We start from the raw sequence: 7,500 nt of genomic DNA, 5'->3' as shown, positions 1-7,500 counted from the left end.
TCTTTCAAATAATTCTTGGCTGTCACATTTCCAATTATTTTTTAACCTGAAGAGTGTGCAGAGTTGAGTACAAACAAAATTATACAAAAGCCAGACAACAGAGATCACAGATCCACTTAAGGTGTTCGATTCGTTCTCTCGTCGCTTTTAAGATTCCAGATATTAATTTTTCACCGCCTGCCTTGTTTATCGAATTGGCGTTCCATTCTTGACCTCCATAAGGGTATATTTTGTTTAAAGATCCACTAAAACGCCATTCGCGTTACAATGACTTTCGACGCCATTGCAGGTTAATAATTAAATGTTATCCTGTGTGCACCACGGAAATCTACGCATTACCCCAACCCCCTCAAACCTAACAAATACGCACAGAAGACTCTATGCACAAAGACACCACTTAGCAGGGGAGTGACAGGCAAGACTTTTCATGACACGGGAAAAAAAAGAAAAAAGGAAAACTAACAAAAAAACGCATTTTCCAACTGGATTGCCTATGGCAACCAAGTAAAAATGTTATGAAACACGTTTTACTTGCTAAAATCCCGTTGTACCTTCTAGAATAAGTGAAATATGCACTTGAATATCTGCAAGATCTGTCACTATATTATTTATATTTCACCTTGAGTTCTTTTCCGGCATCCCAGCATCCATAAAGAAGTTCTAGTATACACATAATTCTCCATGGCTTTGGTTTATGAGTAAACTTTCTTCATGGAAAAAGTGTTTCATATACAGAACTAGAAATGCGCGCTGATGAAAAGAACGGACAACATGTTCTCTGCTGTTTAGAGAGATGTGCAGTGGCTCAATAATTGGAAAAATGGACAGAATTGATGGCTGAGAGGTTATGTTTTGAGGAAAGCTGTTACCTTGAGAACCAGTAGTGAATGAAAATAAACGGGCAGAATGGTTATTATGTGAAACAGCCATATTTGAAGCTCTTTGTATTTTATCCAGTTCTGGTCTACGATTGGAATCTTAAACAGTCACAGATAATTAATTTGTTTGTAGTAAAATTGTCAGATGTGCTGAATTCATTAGGCTCATACAAATGGAATTTCTTTGTTGCTTATAAATTCAATGTGCACTTTAGATTACACCAGTTGGAGTCACATCCTACATGAAATTGACCGAATGCAAAAATGGCCGCTAACAAATTATTCTTTTGTCTTTGTGTTAATTAGCCTAAATAGCCTCGTTTTACAGCCCAAATTCTTTCAATTTTACGCGTGTTACCGAGGCTAGTTAGGCTAATTAACACAAAGAGAAAAGAATATTTTTTTGGCGGCCATTTTTGCATTCGGTCAATAAAATGTTGTATGTCATACATAGTCTTAGTAAGGTGACCAGCAAGTTGATATGAAGAAAAACACTTGTGATCATTAAGTTTTCTATATCCATTTATTGTGAATACAATTGTTGACCATTACCTCATATCTTATACAATTATTGGATTTTAGCGCTATATAAATAAAGTTATTATTATACTACCAAAGGACTAATAATTTGAATTATATTTTAGTTCTATACTTGCAAAAGTTTAAAAAGCTTGGAGCTTGATATTAAAAAGGAATACTCTTTGGTGTGTCACTCTTAACATCGCTTTGTTCCCTGGGCCTGGTCTAATTTCCTGTGAATACAGGAGTAGTCTGATTCTTTGGAAATGAAAATAGAGAAGTGGGAACGCAATTTGCTTGTAGGTGATAAGATCATTCTTACAAAATGAGAGAAGTGGACAATGTTTACTGAGATTGCAGCTTGTGTAAGTAAAACTTGGGAACCATAGACCTTGCTATGCCCTTAGACAGTGGCTATTTATTTTAGTTCCCTAGATTCTGATTAGGGATTTAAAGATGTGCTGAAACTCAAAACCTTAACCAGCTATCTAGATCTAGTTCCCTGAAACTAACACCATGTAAACTAAGTAATTTTCAAATGGGAGGTGCTCCATACAATACACGATACCAAGAAGAAGACTTTCGATGGTATGCATGGACGAATACACGTCATAACCTGTCTTACTCTCGGTCAGAATCTTCAAACGTTCCACCATTTCTAAAACTTTTGACCGTGGTAAAATTACCAACTCTATTTTCTGGCTGTTTAGTCTGACAATAATTTGGCCAAAGCTGCTGTTTTTGGCCCGTCGTTGACGCTCGTTCACGTTCATTCCAACAAACTTAAAACCAAAAAAAAGGCATGCTACCGTAAACTTTGGGTGTGACATTTATTTTCATAATGGAGCTGAAATTCTTGATATTAAACACATTTCAAACAAGAACGCCCAACAGAGCAGAAGAGATTGCAAAAGCCGCTTTCTCGATTGATTTTTCTTCTTTAAGAACGTTTGTATTTCCATATCTTGCCTTTCTTGGCAACGTCGAGTAATGGACTTAAGAAGTTATAATTCCGCCATGTTTATTTTGTTCGTATACTCCCGCGCTTAAAGTTTATTTGGCGCCGAGTTTCCTCGTCTCCAGGATAGAACCCAGTCTTTTTCAGAAATGTTTTTTTTCTGTTAGGTCGTCTACTTTTATGCGTCCCGCTTTCCAGACGGCTTTAACGTCTCAGACGTTAAATGCGTCTCGACGACTTTAACGTCTCTAGCATAAAAACGGCCATTGAAGCGATCTTTCATACTGTAGCTGCGGCAAATATACTGGAGACGCTCACTCCCAGGATCTACGCTCTTCTCTTCACCACATACAGCCTGGCCTCTAACTCCATGTCTTTCCTTGAACTTATCTAGAAAGCCATTACTTGACTTGAAGTTCTCATTCCCCAGCTGTTCTGCAAAATAGTGGGCTTTTTCTTGCAAGAGTGGTCCACTAACTGGGATATTCATGGCTCGAACCTTGCGGAACCATTCAGAGAGTGCTTTGTCCAGATCTGGAAAAGTCGACTGTTTCATCTTCTTTCGTTTTTCTTTGTACAATCCTCCTTCAAAGGCACTAGCAATGTCGTCCTTCTTCTTCATAATGGTCGAGATAGTAGACTGTGGCAAAGGCGGGTCAAAATGTTTAGCCACAACAGCGTGTTTCTCCCCATTCTTAATTGCTGTGACCAGTTTATATTTCTCTTCCAAGGTCAGAACTCGTCTCTTCTTTGTGTCTTGTTTCTTGGACTTCGTCGACTGTGATGTAGAAGCAGTAGAACTGGAAACCGCCCCGCTTTCTTGTGCTGCACTCTCTAGGCTTGCCATAGGAACATTAGTTACCGCACTCAACGACAAGAACCGAATTCAACGGGGATGGTAAAAGCACATGGCTTTTTACATCACAAAATAGCCTAATGCAGTGTACGTGCTGGAATTTAACTTAATCAGTTAAAAGTGATGAAATCTCACGCCTTGTTCGATTGCGTAAGGTGTGTGACCCGCATACACCGTTCACAGGAACTGATTGAAGATCTGTGTGGCCTTTCTACAGTCATTGTTTACGGCTGTAAAACGTTAGCGTTACTGCGAAGTGATTCATTTACTTTATAGTTTTTAAAAGATACATCAATGGACGCAACAACTTATTCCTTTCGAACTTGTATTCGAGGCTACCATGTGTATAAGAGGGGGTGTAGTGGGGGGGGGTCCTACGCACGGTTCACGGACATTAAAAAATAGAAATAACGTATCACGGTGATGAAAATTACATGTTCAAGTTTCACGGAAATTTACGAAGTAAAAGGACAGCGCATGCTTGAAATTTTTCAGAATGTTTTCTGTTATCATTTTAATACTAGACTCGATGTTCTGCTTTTTGAGCCTCTCAAACAGACAAGGAACAGAAGTTAGGTAAACTTATGAAAACTAGAACTGACGGATAATACTCAATGTCGTTTGGCTTTCCCCTGTATTATTCACTTATTCAATACGTCTAAGGGAAACTTAGAAGAATTTTGACGTGACTTTGACAGTTCTTCCGCTGCGAGTGGTAACTGCACGAAGAAAAGTCATTTCATCTTCGTTGTCATTTAAGATTACCACCTGTTCTTCACTTTCAGACTCCGTGTCACATTCTGATTCTTGTTCAGCATCCTCCGTATCACTACTACCCTCTGCTGACAATTCTGACCGAACCTCTTCAGGTTCCTTCTCCACAGCAGAAGCTTCCGGTCTTGTCTGCGGGAACGTCACTTCCCCATTTTTTCGGAACAGAAGTGGCATACATGTTTAATGGCAGTGTGCCTGCTTTAAACATCGTCGTTTCTTTACGCACAGTGCGTTGTCTGGCGGCTTTGCAATAGTTTGCAGCCCGCTCCCTCATCAATACTTGCTCGCTGTTGTTAAGCTTTCTCATGGGCTTAAGGTGCCTCATTCTTGAGAGAGCATTCAGTGGTATAATTTGAGGAATAAGAGGGTAGTACGACTTCTCGTGGGTGTAGTAAAAAGCCGCCCATCGTACAACTCTCTTGATGCTCTCGTAGACAGTATTCGCCAGATTGCGAGCATACTGTAAGGATGTAGGAAACTGGTTCTTAAAATGCCCATTGCGCGGAGGTTTTCCACTTGGACAGTGAGGCAGCTGTGAAGATCTACTTCGTAACTCGTGTTCAGCTCTTTCAACAACTCTTTGAGATCTTGAAGTCCTTTTAGTATCATACTAACTGATGACTGTGTTTGACTTGAAATAGTCCCCTTCGCTCCCATAGGTTTGGGTGGTCTGTCAAAGAGGGACATCACTTCATCTGTTGATCTCTTTAATTAAGTAGGCATCCACGGCTTTTAAGAGCTCTATAGCTTCGTCCAAAGGCGACTTTTGCACCGCCTGATGTTTCTGGTGAACAGAGAATGCCCTGTACAGCATCCCTAAATGTTTTAGGAATTCCGCAGCGCCTGGTAATTAATTTGACACAGCCCGTTTGCGCGTCAGTTACAAATATGTTCTTGTCTAGCTCAACGCAGATGCTCATAGGTTGAGAAAACGAGGCATCTTTAGCTCTTCCATTGCAACTTCCTTCGTTCCCGTTGCCAGCAATAATTATAACAACTGTTTAGCCAAGCAAGATTTAGCAGGTTCTTATATGTGGTTTACAGCTAAATTGTAATTTTACTGCATTGGTGAGTTTACTAAAAATGTACTTTTCTTTTCAAGGACTTTTAAGAAATGTACTATTTTTTCACTTTGAATGCAACTTTGTCGTTGTTTAACACAAGAGCACCCAAGAGCATCCTAACTTACTTAATTTGTGAACAATGAAAGGGTTCATATTTCACCATTGTTTTGTACTTTCGTTTTTGCAGCAAACTCACTTGTGGGTGGAAAAACTATAGCGTTGCAATTGTCAAAATTACACACTGTCCCGTGTTTAAGTATACCGGCGTTCCGTCTTTAAGTATTCCGGCGTTCCGTGTTTAAGTATTCCACCGTTCCGTGTTTAAGCATTCCGCCGTTCTGCCTTTCCACCGTTCCAGCATTTAGGCATTCCGTGTTTAAGTACCAGCCGAAAGATTTCTTCATCGTCGGGAGGATTGAAGAACCACGCCAGAACACATCGGCAATCATTAAAGGCCAGCCATTAAAAGCACTACACACTCATCCTTGAGAACCAATCTTTCTTAATAAATCCCCGTTAATAAAACCGCATATATACTTAAAACTGGCCGAGCAAAAATAAACATTCGTGAAATTCAAACAGGAACCGTTCAAATGGGCTGTCACAGCGTTTTGTGTTCCCTCGAACAATTGGCACTAGTACTGTGTGTTCCCACTTCCCTACCCATAGAATATGTCATGTCACAGGTCATTGTTTTACCAGTACAGAAAGTACCCTAAACATGCATAAAAGCTAACCTCAGGCCTAAGTAGGCCTAAAAAAACGTTTTTAGGCCAAAAGGTTAGCTTTTATGGATGTTTAGGATACTTTCTGTATTCATATTCTGCTATTTCTGATATTTATCTTTATGGCGTGATTACTTTCCTTTAATTTCATATTTCTTTTTGTTTTGTTGTATCCTGAAGTCGGCCATTGTGAAGGGAACACGTAGCACTAGTGCCCAGGAGCAGGGAGCAGGTAACACGGGGGAACACAAAACGTTGTGACAGCGCCGTTCAGCCAACACGATCTCTTCCTCAAATGAAGGGTTATCCTTCATTGTCAGTTTGCTCCAAATGAAGTATAATCCTCCACTTAGATTACTCCGTCCCAGGACTTGTGGTAGCAAATAATTTCTTTTAAAAGCCGAACCCCAATGTCTGGACGCGCAGGACTCGAACCTGGGAACGTGTGATTATTAACCCGTTCACTTAACCACTAGACTACCACATCACTAACTAGGTGCATTCTCGTCACCCGAGGCTCTGAAATTCTATCCAGGAGAACATGGGCCGTAGGGTTCTAACAGCCAACCACTGGCTATTTGAACCTTACGGTCCTGCTAACTCCTCGTCATAACATGAATGCACCAATCAGTCACCAATTCTTCACCAAAATTCAATTCGAAGACACTTTTCTTCTCTCCCTCTGTCATGCCCAAAAGAGAAGAGCTCGGGGGTGGAGATTGCAACCCGGTGTGGCCAATACATCACGCATGTGCGCAACCATTTTACCCGGTCAGTTGGCAGCTATGGACCGCTGTTTCGGCTTTGTTGGGGCTCATTAGAATGGCATAGCCAAAAAACATGACATGTGTCTATTTGGCTTCAGGTTGAGTAAGGTGTCTGATAGGTATGGCCCGCTCTCGATTAGCTCTGACATCTTCGCGTGGTATGTGTCAGTATCCAGGACTACGCTGGCACAAAACTTGTCCGCCGGGCGAACCATGGTGGAGTTTTGGTCTTTCAGACTCTTTAGGACGGCTTGTTGTTCCCTTGTTATGTTGAGCTTCGGTGGTCTAGCCTCCTGAAGGACGCTAGACCACCAAAGAACGTGAAGAGTACAAGTTTCGAGAACTCCAGGCTTCTGTTCCTCAACCTGAATCAAGCCTGGTTGATAAACCTAACTGGGTTATTAACTTGTCATCCAGGCCCCTTAGCGAAGCCGAGGTGTCCCTTTTGAAGAAAGGTCTGAACTTCGCGGTGACTCGTACTAATAATATCCCAGCCGCTGAGATAAAGGCCGAGGTCGAGTCCTGTCCCATACAAGGCCTATGAGTCAACCTTTGTGCGTATCTTTCTCTATTTTTCCTTTGTGCGTGTCTTAAAAAACGTTAGCTCAAGGATATAGTGCATAGGAGGCTCCTACGCATGTGCTCCTTATTGACATTATTATTTTCTTTTATTAACCATTGATTACGAGTGACACTGACACTCGCAGAGTGAAGAAAGGTAGTAAAACAAAGCCCGTTAAAATCGGTAAAGAATTTCCAGAAACTTGGCTCTGAACATTTTAAAATGCAAATAGGTCATTGGAACTGATAAGTGATTTGAGGCAATTTTAATAGTCAATTGAGCCGGTTGAGTCATTTAAGGCCGTCATTCAGCCAGTCAGTCAGCAAGTTAGTCAAGCACTCAGTCAACTAGTCAGTCAACAGGTCAGTCAATCAGTCAGTCATGAAGTTAATCAATC

The sequence above is a fragment of the Montipora capricornis genome, chromosome 2 (assembly GCF_036669925.1).
Source record: "Montipora capricornis isolate CH-2021 chromosome 2, ASM3666992v2, whole genome shotgun sequence".
Taxonomy (NCBI): Eukaryota; Metazoa; Cnidaria; class Anthozoa; order Scleractinia; family Acroporidae; genus Montipora; species Montipora capricornis.
This window is presented reverse-complemented; position numbering follows the sequence as displayed.